The sequence below is a fragment of the Phoca vitulina genome, unplaced genomic scaffold, assembly GCF_004348235.1.
Source record: "Phoca vitulina isolate PV1807 unplaced genomic scaffold, GSC_HSeal_1.0 scaffold25, whole genome shotgun sequence".
NCBI lineage: Eukaryota > Metazoa > Chordata > Mammalia > Carnivora > Phocidae > Phoca > Phoca vitulina.
The window spans coordinates 40,794,253-40,818,578 of NW_022589728.1; the positions used below are offsets into that span (position 1 = coordinate 40,794,253).

General features: G+C 43.9%; 1 pseudogene; it reads right to left on the bottom strand.

Annotated features, from left to right (window-relative positions):
* Positions 1-919: 919 nt before the first annotated feature.
* LOC116642922 lies at positions 920-1,181 on the bottom strand (annotated as a pseudogene).
* Between the last annotated feature and the right edge of the window lie 23,145 nt (positions 1,182-24,326).

Here is a 24,326-nt window from a genome sequence, read left to right on the forward strand (position 1 = left end):
AAGCACCATATGACCACAATCCAGTACCAAAAGAATGCAGGCGTCAATCCATTACCAGAAGAATGCAGGCGTACTTGGAGCTCTTCACACTCGAAGTCTGTCTAGGAAAGGAACTCAGATCCTTCTACGTGCCCTTCCCTTTTCTTGAAAGGCAATCCGTGTTTACAGTTGAGTAGTTTTGTTTTAGAGAGAGAGATGGAGTGGGGGAGGGGCAGAGGGAGAGGAAGAGGGAGAATCCCAAGCTGGCTCCACGCCCAGCAGGGAGCCCTATACGGGGCTCAATCTCACAACCCTGAGATCATGACCTGAGTTGAAATCAAGAGTCGATGCTTAACTGAGTCACCCAGGCGCCCCTGCAGCTGAGTGGTTTTATCAGCCTGTTTCCCACCTCTAGCATCTTGGGGGTCCAACAGCCTTGTCTCATTTGCATTCTGTCCCTTTCAGTCCCAGCCGACAGTACCTCGACAGGCATGAAATTGCCAAGAACAATGGGAGTCTCCCGTATCTGTCGCTGGGATTCACTCTGTTAGGCAAGAGGCTCGTCCACAGATCTTTGCTAGATAATCCCATCTCTGTTTTTGCTTTCACTGAAATGGCTGAGGGACATTCCTCTTAAGCCTTTTGTGTGACTGAATACTCCGACTTTTTGATCTTTCTGAGGTATGAACAAAGGGTCATATAACCACACCCTCAGCTTGTTCTTAAGAGCACGCTTTCCAAACAATCAATCTCTCAATTTTAGCACTCATTTGCAATCTGGATAAGAAGAAAAGTTCCCTTTTATTTTTTATTTATTTATTTATTTTTTTGCACATACGTGATTGAATTTATTATAAGAAAGGTAAGAGAAAATGGGATTGGAGAAAGAAAGGAGACAGCTGGATAGGGATTTTCATACTGGGCCTACTATCCACAGGCCTCAGCAGGCCTGCCATGGATCCAGCCGATTCTTTCGCATCAAGAAGTTGATCTTGCGAGCCATTTCCATGTTGTAGATCCACCGACAGATTTCGTAGCTTTCCTGTCGTCGTTGGCGACAAGGTTTTTATAGTACCGCCGTCGCTTAATGTCCTCGATGAGCCCATCCATGGTGAGGATTCTGTTTAGGGTCCTGTATGCACCTTCTATGTTCCCTTCTGTACCATCACAGTCCTGGCAATGAACTTCAGATGTTTTGCCATGACCTTGGAATTTAAATCTTCACTCTGCTGGACCCAACTCCCTCAGGAACCAGCTGCCACAAAGCTCGAAAAGTTCCCTTTTAAAACATCAAGTCTTGGGGGCTTTTCTGTTTAACCATTATCTCTCTCTTCTTGCATTTTACTATCAGCAGCAAAAAGAAACTAGGCTGCACCTTCAACACTCTGCAGAAAAATCTCCTCAGCTAAATATCCAAGTTCATCATTTACAAGTTCTGCTTTCCACAGAAATGCAGGTCACGGTCCTGCTAACCTCCCTGCTACTAGATAACAGGGATCCGCTTTCCTCCAGTTTCCAACAACGTGTTCTTCAGCCTCCCTCTGAATCCTCACCAGAAGTGTCCTTTAAGTCCAGATTCCTATTAGCAGTCTGTTTACAACCATGCAGGTATTCTCTAAGATGATTCTCCTGAGCCCTCATCAGCAGAGACTTTAGCATCCGTATTCCTACCATCAGTACGTCTAAAGCAATCCCAGCCGCCTCAATATTCTTCCCGCCTCTGCCCTCTGCTCAATTCCAAAGCTATTTCCACATTTTTAGGTATTGGTTCCAGCAGCATCCCACTCTCAGGTACCAAAATCTTTACTAGTGCCCTACTGCTGCTGAATATTAACACAAATTAAGTGGCTTAAGACAACACAAGTTTATTATCTTCAGGTTCTACGGGTCAGAAGTGGGGCACAGGTCTCAGGGGCTAAAGCTGAAATGCTGACAGGCCTCGTTCCTTCCTGGACGTTCGTGGGGAGAATCTGTTTTCTTGCCCTTTGCAGCTTCTGGAGGCTCCCCGGTTCCTTGGCCTGTGGTTCCCTTCTTCTATTTTCAAAGCCGGCAGCGGCAGCAGGTCGAGTCTTCCTCAGAACCGTCTCTCCGACGCTCTTTCACCACCGTCCGCCACAAAAACGTCCCTCTCGTCAAAGCCACTGGTACTTGGCCTTTGCCACAGCAACCAAGCTAGGCCCCTAACTGGTAACAATCTTCCTGCCCAGTTTCAAGGTTCTGAGTAGTTATTTCCTGCCCTTTTCCAAGTGTTGCCTGGAAGGCAGAACAAGGTAACAGTCCACGGAGAAGAAATAATAAACAATGCCCTGTGTAATCTAAATGTACCTCACTTTATGTAAGAGTTACCTGAAATCTTATTTATGGTTGCTATAAACTGAATCATGTTTTTGTTTTTTGTTTCTTTTAAAGATTTTATTTGTTTATTTGACAGAGAGAGACACAGCGAGAGAGGGAACACAAGCAGGGGGAGTGGGAGAGGGAGAAGCAGGCTTCCCGCCGAGCAGGGAGCCCGATGCGGGGCTCGATCCCAGGACCCCGGGATCATGACCTGAGCCGAAGGCAGACGCTTAACGATTGAGCCACCAGGCATCCCTGAATCATGTTTTAAATACACTAAGAGAACTTACTATAGAGAATCATTTATAAAGGGAAACGTTCTGTTAAGAGACTAATCATTACCTAATACCTTGGGAAGCCAGATTTTTACATATTTTGTTTGGTTAAACTGATGAAGGCTAGCTGAAGACAAAGCATCAGCTGACACCCTGCAACCTCCATCCCACCCCCCACCCGCCACCCCTGGGTGGGACATGTGTGACATTCTTCCAGGAATCTCCCAACTAAATGTTCATGCCTTGCTAGAGGGGAAAACAACCTTAACTTGACAATGGCAAGACCCCTGGTATCTTGTAGGATCTTGTAGGTCGGTCCTCTTCAGCATATGAAAGTTCTTTTGAAACCTCCCTTTTCCTTACTTCCCTAACCACTGCTCCTGAAGACCGTGGGGCAGCAGCTCTTTCTGCCCATGGGTCCTGTCCCACCCTGTGCTTTAATAAACCTCCATTTTGCACCAAAGACATCTCAAGAATTCCTTCTTGGTCGTCGGCTCCGGACCTCACCCCACTGAACCTCACCTATATTCCAAAACCACATCAAAAGTAGCACATACCATACCTACTTATAAGATACAAACATGTTGGGGGCGCCTGGGTGGTTCAGTTGGTTAACGTCTGTCTGCCTCTTGACTTTGGCTCAGGTCCGATCTCAGAGTCGTGAGGTTGGGCTCTGCCCTGGGCATGGAGCCTGCTTAAGATTCTCTTTCCCTCTCCCTCTGCCCCTCCCCCCTGCACCCACACTCTCTCTTTTAAAAAAAAAATTATAAACATGTTACAGAGCTACTCTTTCTTTTTGGATGCCTATAAGGACACAGAGAAGATGCTTAGTGAATATTCACTGAACAAATAAATGCACCTTAAAGCCAACACTCCCTATAGCACAGAGCATATCTTATCACTAAAATGTAGTTCCTGTCCCAGGATCAGTTTTTCTAGAGGCCACAGGCTTAAGGCCATTTTAAGTTTTGCTTCAACAGTGCTGACCCTTCTGAATCATAGCTTTCATTTATATGATTGTGTACAAAGTATTTTTTTAATATTGTCTTTATGACAGCCAGCTGAAGAAAGCAAAGCAGTGTTCCTAGCCCCATTTTTCAGATGCTGAAACTAAGGCTCAAAGACCTCCCGGAGGTCACACACTAGTAAGTGACAAGGCTGGGACTAAAATTTCAGGCCTCCTCACTTCTATATTAATATATATATAAAGTTACTATTAAGTTATTACTAGGTTATTATATTAAGTTATTATTATTCTAAGTCCCCTCCCTTTCCTAAAGCTAAAAGGTCACTCAGCTGGCAGGTTACCAGAATAGAGGGAACCTCAGCTTTTGAGAATTTAACAGATTCTTACTTGTTTCTTTGGGTAGATGAGGGAAGGAAGTTTTCCTTAAAATTTAGCATCCAAGCAAACATAAGTCAAGGGAGAAGATGAACGTGGAGAGGTCTGTCAGCCGTGAGCTCAGCCCAGTTGGCAGGGACAGCTAGGATACCATGGCCCCTTGTGCCTGGATCAACAGAATGTCAGCTGATAAAATCTGAACATAGCATTACATAAATAGTAAATCTTCTTTCCATTTTGAGCAAAGAAAAGGCTAGGGGCTTGCCATCTAATGTTCAACAAATGTGGGTTATTTGCCAAGAACAAGGAAGCCCTTAAAATCAACCATCCATGGAAATAGTCAAAAAAATCAAGAGATTAATCTATCCACCAAAACATCTGATACAAGATGGCAGACTGAATGCCTTTACCACCCCTCTTCCTAAAATCACATTGACATGACAGTGAAGAAGAAGAAAAGGGAATATAGCACATAAAGGAAGCCTGTAGAAGGTCAGAAATTTGATAGATTTCTGAGCATAAAGAGCGCAGATGAGATTGTACTAGCTAATAAAAGAGAGGAAGCAGCAACAGGCCAGAATGCAAAGCAAAGAAAGTTGTAGCTAGGGTTGGAGCCATTCTGGGGGGGAGCCTCTGAGTTCAAGATCAGCAGGAATAGAGAATGGGAGTGGGGACTAGAACAGAAATCAGAATGATGAACTGAAGGCCTGTCCCTGGAATGACTGAGAGTAAGGTGCATTCCCATCTTTACATTTGGAGAACAATGGTCAGCTGAGAAATTACTTTTTGGGGAAAAAAACAAAAAAACAAAAAACAAGACACAATAAAGAGTGTGAATGATTTTTTAGGGAGGAACAAGCTTACTGGTTCTTTGTGGATGGTTCATGGGCTAGAACCTGCAATGGGCACGAATCATTTGCCTGTCCTGCACTTATTCCTCTTTCTTTTAGAACCCAGATTTTGCTTTGGGGAACCACTCATCTTGCACTGCTGATAGCCGGTTGGCTCCTAAACCCTGGTTTTTGCCTAGAGGTAAATCCCTGGAAATGTTCTGGTTCCTGTGGGTCCCCGCTCCTGTCCTGCCCTGATCCTGGTTCTTTCCAGTTACCCTAGACTTTATACGCTACCCCATATCTTTCCTGTAGGTTTCCCTTGCATCCAAAGAACCATGACTAATATATAAACCCAGAATCAAGCCCTTCTCAATTAGCATTTGCCTCCTCACCCACCCACCCTATAAGCAAGGCTGCCAGTCCACACACACTAGTTCCAGACTGACCATGAGACCTTCCAGTTAAGGGAGTGGCAGACCTACACAATAGAGAAAAACCAACAGCACAAAATAGAAGGACACACCTAGATGATCCAGTATCTGACCCCAAAAGAAACAGCTAATTAAGTGACAAGAAGACAACCTAAAACTAATTTTCATCCGTATACCCAGAGAGATTTAAGACAACTATGCCTAGAAAACCTAGAGCAGGGGCGCCTGGGTGGCTCAGTTGGTTAAGCTGTCCAACTCTTGGTTTCCGATCAGGTTGTGATCCCAGGGTCGTGATCTCAGGGTCATGAGACTGAGCCCCATGAGGGCTCCGCACTCAGCACAGAGTGTCCTTGAGATTCTTTCTCTCCCTCTCCCTTGCCCCCCCCCCACTGTCGCAAATAAAGCTCTCTCTCTCTCAAATAAATCTTTAAAAAAAAAAAAACTTAGAGCAGACTTCTGTAATAAAGGAACAATAAAAAAATAACTAAATATTTTTAAGTTACTAGAAAGGCTACCAGAAAAAGTCACAGCGATCTGGAATATAGAGCAAAAGTCAAAGAAATGGAAAATACAAGCAGAATGTTAAGCATCATATAGAGGACTTGTGCAGAGTTTCAGAAAGAGAACATAGTGTAAATACAGGAGAGGAAAATAGAAAATAAATAACAGAAGAAAATTCCTCAGAGCTGAAGAAAGATATACGGCTTCAGATTACAATGGCTCAGCAAGTACAGAAGAGAGAAATAAAAAAGGCCCACACAAGGGTACATCACTGTGAAATTTCTGAACACTGAGGACAAAGAGAAGATCCTTTTGTCCTGAGACAAAAACAAATGAAGGCTAACTATAAAAGAATGAGAACCAGACCAGTGTCATATGCATCAGCAACAATAGATGGTAGAAAATAGTTCTCAAAGTTCTAAGGGAAATATTATTTTGAACCTAATACTCTGTACATAGCCAAACTCCCAATGAAATGTGAGGTGAAAATAATGACATTGTTTCCCATACAAGAACTCAAAAAAAAAAAAAAAAAATGACCTCCCACACCATCTTTTTGGAAAATAAATTCTCTTCAAAGTAACCAGCAAATCAATAAAAACAACAACAACAAAAAGGAATCCAAGAGAAAAGGAAAACATGGGACGCAGTAAATAGAGGACCCAACACAGTAGCTCATTAAAAAAAGAAAAAAGAAAAAAAAAAAAGGCCAGGATAACAGTTGTCAATTGTGCAGCAGTAATCAGTCCCAATTAAAATAAGAAATCGGAGAGCTCTGAGAATAAGCCTTCAAAAAGGAATGAATTCACATAAATATTCTGATTAAGCCGCCCGACAGTCTTGGTGATAACGTGAAGGTATGTGCTTCTTTTGTCCGCAGGAAAAAAAGACAAACAGAAATTCGGGGTTGCAGGGGGGAGCATGAAAGCAAGAAAGCCACAACCTACACATGAAGCTAACTAAAATGCAGCATGATTTTGAGTCATTTTGAAAGTGAACAGACAATCCATGTGATGCTGATGTTTGGAACAGTCTACTTTGTGAAGCTCGGTTTTTGTGACATATGATTCCATTTCCTTCCAATTGCACATCAATATTCTACATGAAATAATATTTACATGAATCATAATATTATAAACACCTTTTACTAGTGCCCCATTTTTATTGAAAAATAAAATAAAGATACAGAAAACCCACAAAACAACAGGAGAGCTTAACGAATTACCATGAGGAGAACATTCATTTAACCATCACCGGCTCAAGGAACAGAACTTTGTCACCCCCCCAGAAACTCCCCTATTCTTACCATCCCAATCTCAACCCTCCCTGCCATGATACATAATCATTTCCTTGGCTACTGATCATTTTATCACCAAACATGCATCCCTAAACGTTATACAGTTGATCTTGAACAATGCAGGGTTTAGTGGGGGCTGACGCTGTACAGTTGAAAATCCAAGTATAACTTTTTAAAAATATTTTATTTATTTGTGAGAGAGAGATAGAGATACAGAGAGAGAGAGTAGCAGAGGGAAAGGGACGAGCAGACTCTGTGCTTAGCGCAGAGCCCAACACGGGGCCCAATCCCACAACCCCAAGATCATGACCTTAGCTGAAACCAAGAGTTGGATACCCAACCAAGTGAGCCACCCAGAAAATCCAAGTAGAACTTTTGACTCCTCAAAAATATAATGACTAACACATATTTTCTATGTTATATGTATTATATACTGTAATCTTACAATAAAGTAAGCTACAGAAAAGTAGATGTTATAAAGAAAGTAATAAGGGGGAGCCTGGGTGGCTCAGCTGGTTAAGCATCCAACTCTTGATTTCGGCTCAGGTCACGATCTCGGGGTCGTGGGATGGAGCCCCGTCTCAGGCTCCACGCTCCGTGGGGAGTCTGCTGGAGATTGTGTCTCTCTCCCTCTCCCTCTGCCCCTCCCCACCTCAAATGAATAAATAAATCTTTAAAAAAAAAAAAAAGAAAGTCATAAGGAAGAGGAATACATTTACAGTATTGCACTGTATTTATAAAAAAAAAAAAAATCTGCATATAGGTGGACCCACAGAGTTCAAACCTGTGTTGTTCAAGGGTCCACTGTACAAGGCAGCAGCTGAAACTTCAGGCTGTGAGGCCAGAAAAATATAGGTTTGAGTCCTGGCTGTGTGACCTAGGCCAGCGACTGCAACCTCTGTTCCCAGGTTTCCCATCCGTAAAGGGGGCACAATAAGACGACCGCTTCCCAGGGTCGTGTGAGAAGGAAATTAAATAATGCGTGTAAAATGCTCAGTACATCGCCCGGCACACCATAAGCCACCTGCTATTACCCTCATTACATGGAGGGCAAGGCCCTCACATTACATTTCATGTCCCTGCAAAGGGCCTGGTAGTCACTCCTGGTAAAATCTTAATGAACTGAACCAGCAGGAGCTTCTGGAGAGAAGAAAAAAGGCAGGAGGCGGAGGAGGACCTAAGTAAAAACAGTCAATATGTTGCAAGGGAAGCAATTAAGGAAAATAGCCCCGGCTAATATGAACCAGCTACGAAGATGTGCAATGTACCTACAGATTTCCTAACAATTAATCCCTTATGAAAAGTTTGGTTTGTTCCCTAGGAGGATTCTGAGATTTTATTTAATTACCTTGATTTGGGTCCCAAGTCCTGGCAATATTCTTCTGGCATTCTCTACTCCGTGGGGCTTCAATTCAGGATGGGCAAGTAGAAGCACAGCCCTCGAGGATTTTTGTCCTTCCCCCAAAGGAAACCCAGCAGTAGCCTCTCCATTGTTAATTATTCCGAGGTTTTTAAAGAAGTGATTGTTTAAGGGATAATCCTCCTTGGCTCTGTAAGCAGTCCTTAGACAGTGGATGCAGAACCTGGCAGGTGTCAGGAACCAGGTCAGGAAGGAATCAGCCCTACAGCTGGGGAGACTCCCAGAACGACCAACCTTTATGATTGCCTCTGGAAACCCAAATGTTTGATGGACCCAGAAGAGAGCACACAGGGCTTGAACTCCTGGGGATGCAAATTCTGATCCTAATTCAGGCACCCAAAGCATCTTCAGGGAACCTTCCTCCCTCCCTCCTTCCATTCTTTCCCTCCTACCTGCCCTCTTCTCTTCCCTCATTATCTGTTGCTCACCGACCATGGTAAGTACCGGAAATACAGAGATGAATAAAAACAGTTCTTTCTAGATTATATAGATCCAGATGTTAGAGCTACAGATGACAGGGGCGCCTGGGTGGCTCAGTCGTTAAGCGTCTGCCTTCGGCTCAGGTCATGATCCCAGGGTCTTGGGATCGAGCCCCGCATCGGGCTCCCTGCTCGGCGGGAAGCCTGCTTCTCCCTCTCCCACTCCCCCTGTTTGTGTTCCCTCTCTGGCTGTCTTTCTCTCTGTCAAATAAATAAAAAACCTTAAAAAAAAAAAAAAAAAAAAAGAGCTACAGATGACAGCATTCTCCCAATACGTGAAAAGCGAATGGTACAAAAGATCTTTTATGCTTTGCACTCACATGATTAAATGACCCTCAATCAGAGGGAAAGGGAGGAAATCTCTTTTCAGATCCCTTTCAAGCCTTCTGATTATATCAAGGAGAAAGTTTCCGTTTGGTGCCAGCCTTAAACAAGCCTCTACCATTTGCTAATATCCTTTTTTAACTAATGAAGAGCAGGCCTCCAGCTCACAGTTTTCTGCAGATAACAAGAGCTAAAAGTTTTAAATGTTTTATTCTTTACGCTAGCAGAAGACACGAGACTCTTTGCTCAGATACAAAAAACTTTATTACTCACCATGAAGCAAGCAGCCTGAGCATCAGCACATTCTGTGCTGGTTCCCCAAACTCCAGTCCCCCACAGGGCAACACGAAGAGGGCCAGTGAAAACCTGCTCAGAGAGGAGGTTGCACTACGGGATAGGAACCCAATGCTTAGAGAACCGGAATCTTTTCTAATGAGGATGCCTATCCCTTGTTCTTTTTTTTTTTTTTTAAGATTTTATTAATTTTTTGACAGAGAGATAGACAGCACAAGGAAGCAGAGCAGCAGGTAGAGGGAGAGGGAGAAGCAGGCTCTCCGCTGAGCAGGGAGCCCGATGCGGGGCTCGATCCCAGGACCCTGGGACCATGACCTGAGCTGAAGGCAGACGCTTAACCGACTGAGCCACCCAGGCGCCCCTACCTATCCCTTGTTCTGAAAGGAAACATCATTGCTATCTTCCAAGGCTGTTTGCTGTGCAAACAACTTTGAAAAGATAATACCAAAGAGGAGCCAGAATCCACTCCCAAGACATGCAGAAACACAGAGACACATGGAGAATGGTCTCCCAACAGCCACCAGAAGATAAAAATGGAGACTCTGGAGCTAGACACACTTCCGTTCAAATCCTAATGCCCCTCTTACTAGTTGTGTGACTTTGGACATGTTTCTTAATTTCTCTAAACTAGTTATAGCGACATTCACCATAAAGTTGTTGTAGATTAAATTAATATCTGTGTAACACTGAGCAGCAGAGAGCTACTAAGAGCTCACTAAATGGCCAGCATCATTATTACTACTAGTCTCCATCTGTCCAAATTCCGTAAGTCTTTAAAGCCCAGCATGGTGGATCCCTTCGTGGATGCCCTCCAATGAGATTCCAAGTGCGTCTCCCTATTCTACCTTCCTATTTCCCATCAACCACAGGAAGCTCAGCCCCCCTTCTCAAGTCACCAGCCTCTCCTCACTTCAGTGTGTTCCAATGGGAGATGACTCTTGTTTTGTTGTTTAAGTCTTGTCATTTCACTGTACATGTGTATGTCTTGTCTTCCCAACTGGATTATTCTATTCCAGAGGGCAGGGATTCTGTCTTCTACCTCTTAGTATCCCCCACAGCATACAGCTTGTCCATTATACCTAGTACACACTCTAGAAAACATTGACACGGAGATTTTCCAGCCCAAGGAAACTGAGAAATATCACAATCTTGGGCAATTAGGCCCCTCTTCACTACACAAAAGCAGTGTATCTGGGAAAAGAAAAAAAAACACAAGACAGAGGCCCTTCTCAGCAGCACAGAGGGTGAAGCCTGGCCTGTCGCCTGGGATCTGCCAGCCCAGCTCTAGCACCACATAGCCCCTCTGCCTCCCGGCCCTGGAACCAGACCCTCTCCATGACTCATCTCCAGCACTCACAGGAGAGGCCTGTCAGGGACCCTGGGAGGAGTTGTTCCCTTGGCAAAGGGAGAGAAATCCTGGCTACAAGAAGGAATTCTCTGAAAAAAATCAGTCGATTCAAAGTCAAAAAAATGTTATCCCCTGAAAAGCCAACTTCCAGCCAATCTGTGGAATGAAAAACAAACCCCCTCTGATTAAACGCCATGCCCTGGGGTGGCAAAACACATGTACCTCTAACCCAGCTATAAACTGGCAAGCCAAAGTCATCTTCTGGGGGTATTTTAGTATTTAGTAACCACCAGACAGCTGATTAAACCCAGATGTGCACTGCAGTCTTCTCAGTCAGCAAAGAACAAACAGGCCTTCCCAGCCATGCCAACCCCCATTGGGCCAGGCCTCGGAGCTGCCGCACTCAGGCTACAGCAGGATCCGGGGCTCCGTGTCACGGGCTCTCATCCTGTCCCCTGAAAGCAATCACCACACCTAGCCAGGGGCATTTCTGAGAAGAGATGCCTCACTGCAAAATTCTGACAAATCGCTTGTCACCTACCTGGAAAACACCCTCTCTTTTAAAAGTCAAAGTACTGAAAACTAATGGTAATAGATGCTGCAAAACGTATTGATAGGGACGGCGCTGGCCTGTGGTTTCCCACAAGAAGTGCTGCAGAGCTGGAGCATTCCCCCTCCTCTCTTCTCTCCCTGCAGCTCTGGTGCGTGCAGCAGAGGGAGGGCAGACGGGAAAGGGGAGCATGACACCTCTCCCTCTGCCCCCAGGTCATATACAAGGCCTCTCTACTCCCTTGTGAAACCAGAGTCATACCACAGGCTGTCTTAGTGTGTGTGTGGGGGGGGGAGGGGAGGGATAGAGGGTGCACACAAGCAAAATACAAGCAAACCAGGAGAGACCACATGGTGACCATTCCAACATGGAAGCCACAGATCCACTGTGGGAAGCTGAGGAAGAGGTGGGAGGCTCTGAGAGAGAAGGGCATGGGGCTCACTTCACACAGCTGCTGGAGGCTCCTCATAGTGGATCAAAAAGCTCTCGAGTCAGACTTAGGGTCCCGTTCTAGCTCTAGGGTCACTTATAAGCTGAGTGACCTGGGTCAGGTTGCTTACCTCAGTTAGCTTCAAATCTCCTCCTCACATGAAATGGGAAAGGAATGTTAATATTTACTCACAAGACTGTTGTGAAGATTAAGTGCATGATGAGCGCTCAGTACAGAGCCTGGGACATGGTGAGGGCTCAATAGAAGAGAGTGATTTTTAAATCTCCTTCAGCTGACTCCATTGCCAGATGGCTACCAAGTAAGCTTCTATTGGCACAGAGTCCCCTTTCCCAGAGATTATGTGAAGGGCACTATCTCTGCTCATCACCTGGGGCAGGGAGCAGGCACAGGGCATGGTGGTTCACTGGACATCACATCCTAGCCAAGGACTGCCCGTGCCTATCGCTCTCTCCAACCCAATAAAGTCCTGCCCCTGCTGCCATTCCATACCTTCCACCTCCACCTCCACCCAAGGAGCTTGGAACCTAGAATCTGGGGCTTCCCAGGTTTCTGTTGGAATCCCTCCATTTTTCAAAAAGCTTTTCAGTGAATGCTGCAAAAGTATATTCTCTCTGGATTTTTTCAACCAGGGTCCTAATGGACCTACTGTCATGGAAGCTATAGGCTACACTGGATATCTTCCCAAAGCATCAATTTCACTGGATGGTATTAATATAATACATTTTACTCCAAAAAGAAACATGGGCTTGTCATGGAAGAGACATGGAAGGATGGGGTTGGTGTGCTGATGTGAGAAGTCTGGGCCAAGGCCACCCCAGTGTTGGTAAGGCAGATGGCACAGATGGCCCACCACACAGCCATGCTCCTACTCCAGAGCTACAGCTGAAGTTTCCAGACACCAACACAGCCTCCCTCGGAGAGAAAGCACTGGCTTGTGACCCAATCCTGGCCAAGGGGTCCTGAAGAAGGCTGCTGGGGGACATGGGGTTCAAGGGGCTTTAGGGGAGAGTGTTTACTCCCCCCAGAAAAGAGATCCATGGGAAGAAATGCCCTCTCTTCATGCAGGTGACCCTCCACACCTGATGCCTAAAGTGGCAGCAGCCATCTTCCAACCCAAAAGAGACAAGCTCATGAATGAGCCAATGGCCAAGGACCCCCGAGAGGATGGATGAAAGAGACCAGCTCATGGTTAGCCCCATCAAGCTCTCAATTAACCAGCCCTGGAATCACCAACTCCAGACATCTTGTTGTGTGAGATACTAAATGGTCTTACCATATAAGCAGTTTTTTGTTGGGTCTTTCAATACTTGCAGCTGAGAGAGTCGGTATGGAGGTAACAATTTTAGATTCATTCTCCATGTCTCTAAGTTCAGGAGTCTTTCCCCAGTCTAGGAGACAGAAAAGCAACACACGGGGTTGCTTTAATGTTGATGCTCACTCCTGTTTATTGAGCTCTTGTATATTGAGCTCTTACTATTGCCAGACCAGGGGTTTCATCTTACTTACTTCTCCTAACAACTCCATCAGATCAATCAGTGGTGCTTCTACCCTCAATAGTTTACAAATGGGGATACTGAAGCACATAGAGGTTAAGTAATTTGCCCAGGATCATTCAGCCAATTTGTGGCAGAGGCAGCCTTTGCACCCCCATGGCGTAACCCCAGAGCCCACGTTTCCACAGCTCCTCTACACTGCCACTCAGCTTCTCAGAGAATTACAAGAGCCCTGGAAGGAAAAGCAGCTCCCCAAACATAAAAGTAGAAAGGAGTCTGTTAAACATTTCCCAGGGGGTTACTTTCCGAGAGTAAGTAAATACTCCTATGCCCTCTCTCGGCTTTGAGGAGGTGTCAGCGTTCCACAAACACAGTCAAATTCATTGACCTCCACGGCCCTTGTGTCAAGCCATTGGAAATTCACCAGGTGTTGCCAAATGCTATGGGAGTCCCCTGAAATTATATACAAAATGTTGGGTGGCTTAAGGACATTTTTCTTGGGAGAAAGTCAACAGTTTTCAAAGGGATCTGGTTATCCAAAAAAATTAAGAATCAGCCTCCTCATACCTGTGTTCATTGCAGCATTATTCACAATAGCCAAGATATAGAAACAACCTAAATGCCCTTCGATGGATGAATAGAAAAAGAAAATGTGATACACACACACAGAGAAATATTATTCAGCCATATAAAAGAAGGACCTCCTGTCATTTGCTACAACATGGATGAACTTGGAGGACATTATGCTAAGTGAAATAAGCCAGACAGAGAGATAAATAATGTTATGATATTACTTACATGTGGAATCCTAAAGAAACAAACAAGCCCATTTCATTGAAACAAAGAATAGAATGGCAGTTGCCAGGAGCTGGAGAGAGGGGGAAATGGTATGATATAGATCAAAGGGTACAAACATTCAGTTAAAAGAAGAGTAAGTTCTGAGGATCTAATGAATGATGGTGACTATAATTCACAATACAGTATTGTGTACTTCATAATTGCTGAGAGTAGATCTTAAGCATTCTCACTACAAAAAAAGGGGGGAGTGGTTAACTATGCAAGGTGATGAATGTGTTAATTAATTTGATCTGGTAATCATTCCACAGTGTCTATATATATATTTATATACATATACATATATATAAAATCATCATGTTGCACATTTTAAATATGTACAATTATAGTTGTCAATTACTCCTCAATTAAAAAATTAAATTTTAGAAGAATCAGTGTCCTGAAGAAACATCAAATGCAGCCGGTCTTCACCAAATGTTTTAGCATTCAAAGGGAACTTAGACACCATCAAGACCAATGTCCTGATTGTACTGAGAAGGAAAACAAGGCCAAGAAGTAAACTGACTTGAGAAAGTCACTTGGTTCATTAGGACCAAGGCTGGGACTGGGGCCCAGAGCTCACAGCACTAACCTCTCCAATGTAGTCTGTTGCATCACCCGAGACTCCACCATCAGAGTCCCCTTCTGAATTAAGAAGCCCTGATTCCACCTGTAAGCAACCAGAGGCTCCTGCCATATGCTCTGAGGTCCACTGTCCTTCCCCTCTCATACTGTCTTGTTATTGCCTATTTAACTGTCTGTCCTGCCCTAGAAATGGACCCTCTTATGAGCACCATCAGTGTGAAGAACAGGTGTTATTTGCTTGCCATTACCCAGGGATCTAGCACATGGTGGAATCTTAATAAATACTCACGGTTTGAAAAAAATGACTGAATCCATGGATGTACGAATCATTATCACCTCCTTATAGAATGGCCTTCGTAAGGCTACACGGGGCTTGGTATCACCAGCTACTTTCCTCCTCAGTGCTAGCCGAGACAAGGCTCACAGAGGAACAAGGATGGTTTGATGAGGAGGGGAGAAAACAAATCCACAATAGCATTTTAAAGAGGGCAGGTTGAGTCAAGAATCCCAATAGATGTGTTATGGTCCAGAAAACCTGACTCAGATCGAGAGATGCAAGTTCAAGGAAATGGAGGAGTCCCTGAGACACTCACACAAACAGCTTGGCCCTTGATGCCAAGGAGACTCAGCAGTCCTGCCGAACCAGGTAGGAGCAGGTGTTCCCAGCCAGGAACGTCCCAAGTAGCAGCAGGTGTTCCCAGCCAGGAACTTTGCAGTCATTGCTTGTGTCCTTCTTCTTCACCAAACACAACTTCTGAGTCATTAATTTTCTTTCAGCGTGCAGAGCGCATGCCAAGAACTTCCTGCAGCTTATGAGTCATGGTCTCTGAGCACAGAACATCTCCCAAGGGAAGCAAGGGTTGCAGAGCCCCAAGCCCCAAGGTGAGCTCTGCCCAAGGGTGCACTGCCCCAAAAGCACCCCGGAAAGGCCCCGTCAGAGATGCTGGTATAAATCGTTCAGGGTGCCATGGAAACCTCACTGGGTGGCCGGGGCTGAAAGAACTCAGAGCAGACAGGAAACCAGGCACTGACCTGGGCTGGGCAGCCTGATGTTTGTTCTCAGGAGCCCCAGGCTCGACAGGGTTATTGAAGTAACCAAATGAGAAAATGTATGTGATATTGTTCTGCAAGTTTTATGCACTGTTACTACTAGTTGCTATGATTAAACAAAAATCAGACATCAGACCTACAAGACAGACATAATGTTCCCTGTCTCTCCTTTATATTCCCTTTGAATTCCATTCTCCAGGAAAGACTAATAAGGAGGGAGCACTTAGAATGTCTTGACTGTGAAATTGAATTCAACTGGATTTGCGGCAGGTGAAGGTGTCTCTTCACTTATGGGGGGCTTCACAGACCAGTACAAGGGACAGGAGAAGAAAGGGTGACATTCATGACCGGGGTTGGTATCTATAGAGACCTGCAAACCAAATGCAGAAATCGCAGCCTGTTAAATAAGAACCTACTTACTGGGGGAGGGGGGGCGGCGGGAGAAAATAATAATTAAATTAAATTAAATTAAATTAAATCATTTAAAAAAGCAGCACGTACTTAGCAAGGTCGCCTTTATGTGGTGGAGCATGCCTACTTGAATCAATCAACAAATATTTATTGAGCACCTGCCATGTGCCAGAATGGCACTGGATACATGGTTTCCAGAAGCTCTCCAGAATCTTTTTCCCCTTAAAACTCTAACACTTCCCCACCTAATGCCAGCACTGCACATTAATATTCTCATCACTCCTTTGAACTGGACGATGAGGGCAACCGAGACAATTTGGGAATTTACTTTCAACTCAAATGCTATTGTTTTCCCAGTTTGCGATATATTTTTCTGCTCTCTACTTTCTATGGAATCTGTTCTCTTTTGCTTCTTCCCTTCTGTTTCTCACACAGCTAGATCACACACAAGGAGCTAAAATGCTGACAACAACTGCAAGACGCTTCTCTCCTGAGGGTCTCAGTTTCCCCACCTGAAAATTGGGTGTGTTGAAGAAGATACACTTGAAGAACCCTTCCAGGTCTATCCTTCTGAGATCCTGAGGTTCCAAGCAGGCAGGTCTTCATTTTTCAATGAGGAAAGGAAGCCCAAGGCAGGGAGAAGCACCCAGGTCATCGGCAAAGTCAAGATCAGAGATGCTAAAATTGTTGAGTTGCTAAGTTGCTCTGCTCCATGCCCAGCATGTAACAGCCTGAATTGCAAGAGACATTGTGCACAATTCAGCCATGTCCAGAACAAGAGGGCAACTGTTAGATTGGGAAGAAGGAAGGCTATTAAGTGATAAAAGGATTGAAGTTCTTTAGGTAGCTGTTTTTCATTAGGTCTTTACCAAGAAGGTTGACTTTGGCCTGAAACTGGGGCTAAGAGCCCTGGGATAGCAGCAAGGCAAGAAGAAGGATGGCTTCTTATCCCTCTTTTGACTGGACATCAGCCAGGCAGCCAGCCAGGCAGCACAGATGCCTGGCCCCTTGGCAGGCATCTTCCAAAGATAGACTGTGGTAGCCCAGAACACAACCCACCTCCAACACTTGTAGAACAGCACAGAAAATATTCCAAACTGGGGCGCCTGGATGCCTCAGTCAGTAAAGCATCAGACTCTTGGCTTCTGCTCAGGTTGTGATCTCATGGGTCGTGGGATTGACCCTCGTCAGGCTCTGCACTCAGTGGAGAGTCCGCTTGAGATTCTCTCGCTCTGCCCCTCCCCCAACTTGAGCTCTCCCTCTCTCAAAAAAAGAAATAAATCTTTTTTTTTTTAAGATTTTTTATTTATTTGATAGAGAGAGACACAGCGAGAGAGGGAACACAAGCAGGGGGAGTGGGAGAGGGAGAAGCAGGCTTCCTGCAGAGCAGGGAGCCCGATGCGGGGCTCGATCCCAGGACCCTGGGACCATGACCTGAGCCGAGGCAGGCGCTTAACGACTGAGCCACCCAGGCGCCCCTCAAAAAAAGAAATAAATCTTAAAAAAAAAATAAGAAAAAGAAAATATTCCAAACTGGTCATAGCTTTCTCCAACCTCACCAGTCCTTAGAATGCCACCCTGAGAAATGGATAAAGGTATAAAGAGAGAAGGGACAGAATGATGAAGTTGATTTGCATTAAAGGGCAAACACTAAGTACCAAAGAAAATAACTCCTTCCTGGAGGAGGAAGCAGAAGAAAACCCAGCCAACACAAGGTGGAGTTAGAGGGAAAAGCCCGAAAGAGAGAGAGAGAGAGAGCACTCGCAAAAAAAAAAAAAAAAAAAGAGGGATACCCCAGGAGGGGACAGCTGCTGTACTCGGTGCAATATGGAGATGTGACACTCAAGAAGGATTATTTTGCTGTGCATCATGAAGTGTAATGTGTCTCTTCCAGGGATCTCAATAAAGACTCAAAAGGCTTTACAGGATTTTCTTGAAGTTGGAAACGTTTCTTTGAATGCTACCCTTTGCTAAGACTGTTGCAGAGGCATCCGGGTTGCATTCTGGTGAGCACGCTGTGGAAGCGCCCTTTCTGCCTGAGGTGACCTCAGATCTGTTATCTGCTGGGTTCACAGACACTGCAGCAAGGAAAGGACCGTGGGTTTGAAGTCAAAAGACACTGGTTTCAATTACTAATTGCATAAAGGAATTGTTTGGCCTCTCTGCTTCCTCATTTTGAAAATGAAAAAGATGATGATTTCTAAACTGATAAGAGTTTGTAGATGGTGGTCCTCAACCAGGAAGCCATGGAACCACCCTGAGCTTTTTGCAAACACACGTGTCCAAGAAAAGGAACAGAGCACTGACACACACTACAACATGGAGGAACCTCAAAAACATGAGGCTAAGTGAAAGGAGCCAGACACAAAGACCACATATTGGGTGATTCTGTCCATATGAAACGTCCAGAAAAGGCAAATCTATACAAATAGGGAGTCGATTAGTAGTTGCCTAGAGTTGGGAGGTGAGTGTGGGGAATAACGGGACAGGAATGAGGTTTCTTTATGGGGTGAGGGAAAGGATTTAAACTAAGATTGTGGTGAAGGCTGCACAGCTAATACTAATAACCATTGAACTGTACAATTAAAATGGGTGGATTTTATGCCATGTAACTTATGTCTCAATAATGCTTTTGGGGGCGCCTGGGTGGCTCAGTCGTTAAGCGTCTGCCTTCGGCTCAGGTCATGATCTCAGGGTCCTGGGATCGAGCCCCACATTGGGCTCCCTGCTCCGCGAGAAGCCTGCTTCTCCCTCTCCCACTCCCCTTGCTTATGTTCCCTCTCTCGCTGTGTCTCTTTCTGTCAAATAAATAAAATCTTTAAAAAAAAAATAATGCTTTTTAAAAGCACATATGCCCCTCATCACCCCCACTTCAACAGTCCTTGTGGGGGGGAAAAGGGAATGTGTATTCTGAAAGAATTTCCTTCAGGTGGTTCTTCTACCTACCTTCCCTACCTCCACATAGGAATCACTGACACAAGCCTTTGCCCCTCCCAGAGGGGTCCGTAGGACCCGCATCACTGGCCATCCCCTAAAGAGCTGGTTGGAAATTCTGAATCAGAGGCCCCACTGCAAAAGCATGATTGTGGGCTTGAAATTGGTGAACATATTAAAGTCTGAGAAGCAACTGCCGTCCCTGCAAACAACCAGAGTCGTGCCCTTGCAAGGTCTTTTCTCTTGTCACGACTTCATCCTTTATGAATCCGACATTTGCTAAGAAAAGTCCTTTCTCTGAGAACATTGTTACCTTTCAGAAACCAGGTAATGTGGGGGGTAGGGGGGGTGCAAAGACTCTTTTCAAATTAAGGTAATTCACTATTGGTTATCAACACCACTAACCAATGCTGCCTGCCTGCCTCAAAGCCTTGACCAGATGTCTGCCTGAGGTTACGGCCAAGGGTGAACTACCAGGCATCTGAGGAATGCAGATCCCCCCTTTCTGGGTCTCCCTTTCTGGATGTACGTTAGGGAATCCAAATGCCCATTTGCTGTAGTGGAGAGTCCTTCCCACAATCTGTCATGTTGGTAAGCTGCCCCACTGGTGTTTCTCTCAGTAATCCCACTTAGCACAAATATCAGATGGCTGGCATTGCGCACTGGAAAACAACCTGAACGTGAGCAACATTTCCATATTTTGATGCTGCAAAGTGAATGATACAGCAGGGGCCTGGTTTCTAATTGCTCTGCTTCTGGCCTGGAGGACAAGCCGAAATTGGGTTTTGGAAGCTGCTTTGGGCACTGTTAGTTGCAGAAGCTAAAGGCTGCCCCATCCCCCAAAAGATATTGGCATAGAATGTTAACCTCAAATATCTACATAACAGAGACTTTTCCTTGCAATTTTTACTTTTAAAAACATGAGAGACATTATTAGTTATGTTAGAGATTTTGATAATCGCTAAACAACAAAACTGTTTAGAAGGCATTCTGTTCTTTACTCATGATCCTGTCATGTCAGGCAAGGCATTTAAAGAGTCCTGTCCTGCTCTGTTATGCAAGGTGGCAATCCAGCCCAAGGTTCACTCCTGGTTTTCTTTGGTCCCGTGGGTACCTTCATTTTGACCAGTTTTTTCCTCATCAACACTATCTCCAAAAGAGGAGTGGGAGACAGGAAAGGTTACCAAAGCTGGGTTCGTTAAGTCTCTGTTCTTTTGGAGGTCTGGGGACAACAGTGGACAGTATTTCCATTTTCCCTGTGATGCTCCTCAATTCAGAGAAGTCAAAAATCACAAGAGAATTCAGTATAAGATGACAGAAGAATTTTGAGCCAAATTTCTTAAAATATAAAACACTTTAGAAATTGATACAAAAGTACATTGACACTCTTTCCAATAGTGAGAAGTGTAAAGAATTTTCTAAACTCTGCCAAAGTGCAAAAAGCTTTTTTCATGTATTGCCTTACTTATGATTGATGTGGGAGGAGAAAGAAGAATGCAATAATGGCTTCTGCAGCTCTCGGGACAAGGATGTAAAGAGGAAAGGTGAAGAGAGGGGGGAGACAGTTTAGAACTGGGGCAGGCCAACCATGTCTGACCATCTGTGGACATCGGATGAGGCTGCTCCAAGTAGAGCAGCCAGAGAGCAGCTTGATGATTTAAGACCCTTGTGGTGTCTCCTGCACACCATGAAAAGGACATAGTGTGCCTCTCATGGCCCCAGTTTTATTTCCCAAGATTTGAAGAGATACACAATTGTATGATGATGTTGGATGAGTGAGAGTTCTAGCAGCCCCAACTCCCAGCCCTAAGAGCCGTTTATTTTTTATTCTTTTAGCATTTTTATTCTTTTTTTATTTTTCAATTTCAGTGTAGTTAGCATACAGTGTAATATTAGTTTCATTCGTACAAGATAGTGATTCAACAATTCTATGTATTACTCAGTGCTTATCATGATAAGTGTGCTCTTAATCTCCGTCACCTATTGGACCCATCACCTTACTCACCTCCCCTCTGGTAACCACTAGTTTGTTCTCTAAAGAGTCTGTTTATGGTTTGTCTCTTTTTTTCTTTGTTTTGTTTCTTAAATTCCATTTATGAGTGAAATCTTATATTTGTCTTTCTTGGACTTATTTTGCTTAACATTATGCCCTCTAGATCCATCCATGTTGTTGCAAATGGCAAGATTTCATTCTTTTTTATGGCTAATACTCCACATCTATCTATCTATCCCACATCTTCTTTATCCATTCATCTATCAGTGGACACTTGGGCTGCTTCAATAGTTTGACTATTGTAAATAATGCTGCAATAAACATAGGGGTTCATATATCTTTTTGAATTAGTGTTTTCATATTCTTTGGGTAAATATACAGTAGTGGAATTACTGGATCATATGAAATTCTATTTTTGATTTTTTGAGGAAACTTCATACTGTCTTCCAGAGTGGCTGCACCAGTTTGCATTCCCACCAACAGTGCACAAGGGTTCCTTTTTCCCCACATCCTCACCAATACTTGTTGCTTCTTGTATTTTTTATTTTAGCCATTCTAACAGGTGTGAGGTGACATCTCATGGTGGTTTTGATTTGGATTTCTCTGATGATTAGTGATGATGAGCATTTTTTCATTTGTCTATTAGCCATCTGTATGTCTATCTTTGGAGAAATGTCTGTTTGTGTCTTCTGCCCTGTTTTTTTTAATTGGATTATTTGATTTTTTGTGTGGAGTTGTATAAGTTCTTTATATATTTTGGGTACTAACCCTGTATCGAATATGTCATTTGCAAATATCTTCTCCCATTCAGTAGGTTGTCTTTTAGTTTTGTTGGTCATTTCCTTTGCTGTGCAGAAGCTTTTAATTTTGATGTAGTCCCAATAATTTATTTTTGCTTTTGTTTCCCTTGCCTTAGGAGGCTTATCCACCTAAGAGCCATTTCTAGCAGAGTCTGACTCTACCATCACCTATGTATCATTATGAACACAGTATTAAACCTATCAAATTGATCCCAGAGATCACAACAATTACCAAAAATTTAAAAATAACTACATCCAAACCAGGGCAGCCTTGAGTAATAAAAAAAAAAAAAAAATGTTCAACTACATACCATCAAGACCACATACCATCATAAACCAGGTTTAGGTGATAGGTCCCACTTTAGGTTTATTTTCCTGTAAGAAAGATGGTACATTACCATCTGTACCTATTTATTATTATATATTTGGTAACCGAAACCCATAACTCTGAAGCAAGACAACAGCTTGGTAATTTATTTGCACATTGTCATTTCTCCAAGGTTAAGTGGGTTTGGTGGCACATAATGCAGCTGAAAAAATCATGGGGAAACATCTGCTGTATTCTCCATGATGAAGGCAGGGAAAGAGTATATTGATTAGTGACTACGTTGTTTGTATTGGAAGTTTGATCCTTCCAACTTGGCCCAGAAACAGAGTTCAGATTCCAATTGGTCAGAACCAGACACACCTGAAACCTGGCTCTAACCAGAGGTAATATAGCTGGGGACCACATCAGCAGCACTTGGCAACTGACAGAGCCTTTGGCAGGTCTTGAGAGTCTCCTCTGAGCAACTCAGAATAGAAATGAAGTATTTAACATATTGGAATGTGGGGAGAGATAATAAATTAAATGTCAGTATGATGGAGTAAGTAAAGGAACTGGAGAAGTAGTTACTGAATATAACTAGAGACGTGGGGAGAAAACAAATTGCATTTAGCAGCATGACGAGAAATGACTATATGTGTCAAGGTTAAAGAAAAATCTGTTTGATGTGGGGACTTGCACTGGAACCTAAAGGGGGGCTACTATCTGGGCAGGAAAGAGAGAAGAACATTCTGAACTTAGAGTAGAGAATGATCGATCCCAGCTGAAAAAGAGAGTTAATGTTGGAAATAATGAGAAAGTGGCTACGCAAGTGGGACCAGACTGAGGAGGTTGGCTTTTTATCTTCTGGTTATGATGATGTGAAAAATTTTATCTTGCAGGCCAACTTCATTTGATAGGGAACATCTGCCTGGAATGCTAGGTCAAGGATTCTAAGGCAGTGTTTGGGCTTTTGAGAGAGGAGCCATGATCAGGAGGTAGTGTCTTCCCCGGGAGTTGGATGTGATGCACAAGCTTCACGTCTGCTGGCTTGGTCCTGTAAGGAGCACCATGAGAGGTTTGAAAGCAAAACTAACTCAGTTAAACCAAGAGACAGTGTTGATATCAATATGCCTATTACAAGAGAAAATTTGCCCCTAAAGTCTTAAATTTCAAACTTTGTGTTGAAAAAAGGATGCAATAATGATTACTATCTTGGATTTAACTTGTTTATTGATTCATTCAATATGTATCTTTGTGTGCCTACCAGAAGCTTGGCACCAGGAATAAATGATAGGCAAGATGAATGTTTCTCAGATCCAGGAGTTCACGGTCTAGTAAGGGAGACAGACGAGTAAACCGATCTGAACTACAGAGGGGTAAACTGAGGGTACTGTGCAATAGGTTGAAAATGGCCACCAAAAGATATCCACAACCCAATACCTGGAACCTGTGAATGTTTATATGACCAAAAAAAGGGGGCGGGTCTTTGTGGATATAATTAAGTTAATGATCTTGAGATGGGGAAATTATTATGGATTATCTGGGTGGGCCCTAAATGCAATCACACATATCCTTATAAAAGACAGGCAGAGGGAGATTTAACACACAGAGAAGAGGAGAAGACAATGTGGCCACAGAGACAGAGACTGGAGTGAGCAGCCACAGGCCACAAGCCATGGGATGATGGCAGCCACCAGAAGCTGGAAGCTGGAAGAGGCAAGGAAGGGATTTTCCCTTTCTGAGGCAGCATGGCCCTGCCAATACTTTGATTTTGGCTCATTGACACTGACTTTGGACTTCTGGCCTCTAGAATTGTGAGAAAATAAATTTCTGTTGTTTTAATCCACAAAATTCATAATTTGTCAGGAGAGCCATAACAAACTAATACAGATACCCTGGGAGCTCATGAGAGAGTGGCTCATCCAGGGTTCCTGGGTCAAGTTTGGGAGTTAATCTGGCTGATTTAGGCAAAGAAAAAGATTCCTTGAAAGGCTGTGGGGGGCTTTTTAGGGGACTTATAAGATCTGAAAAACTGGATGAAGAAGCTCATTAAATGGG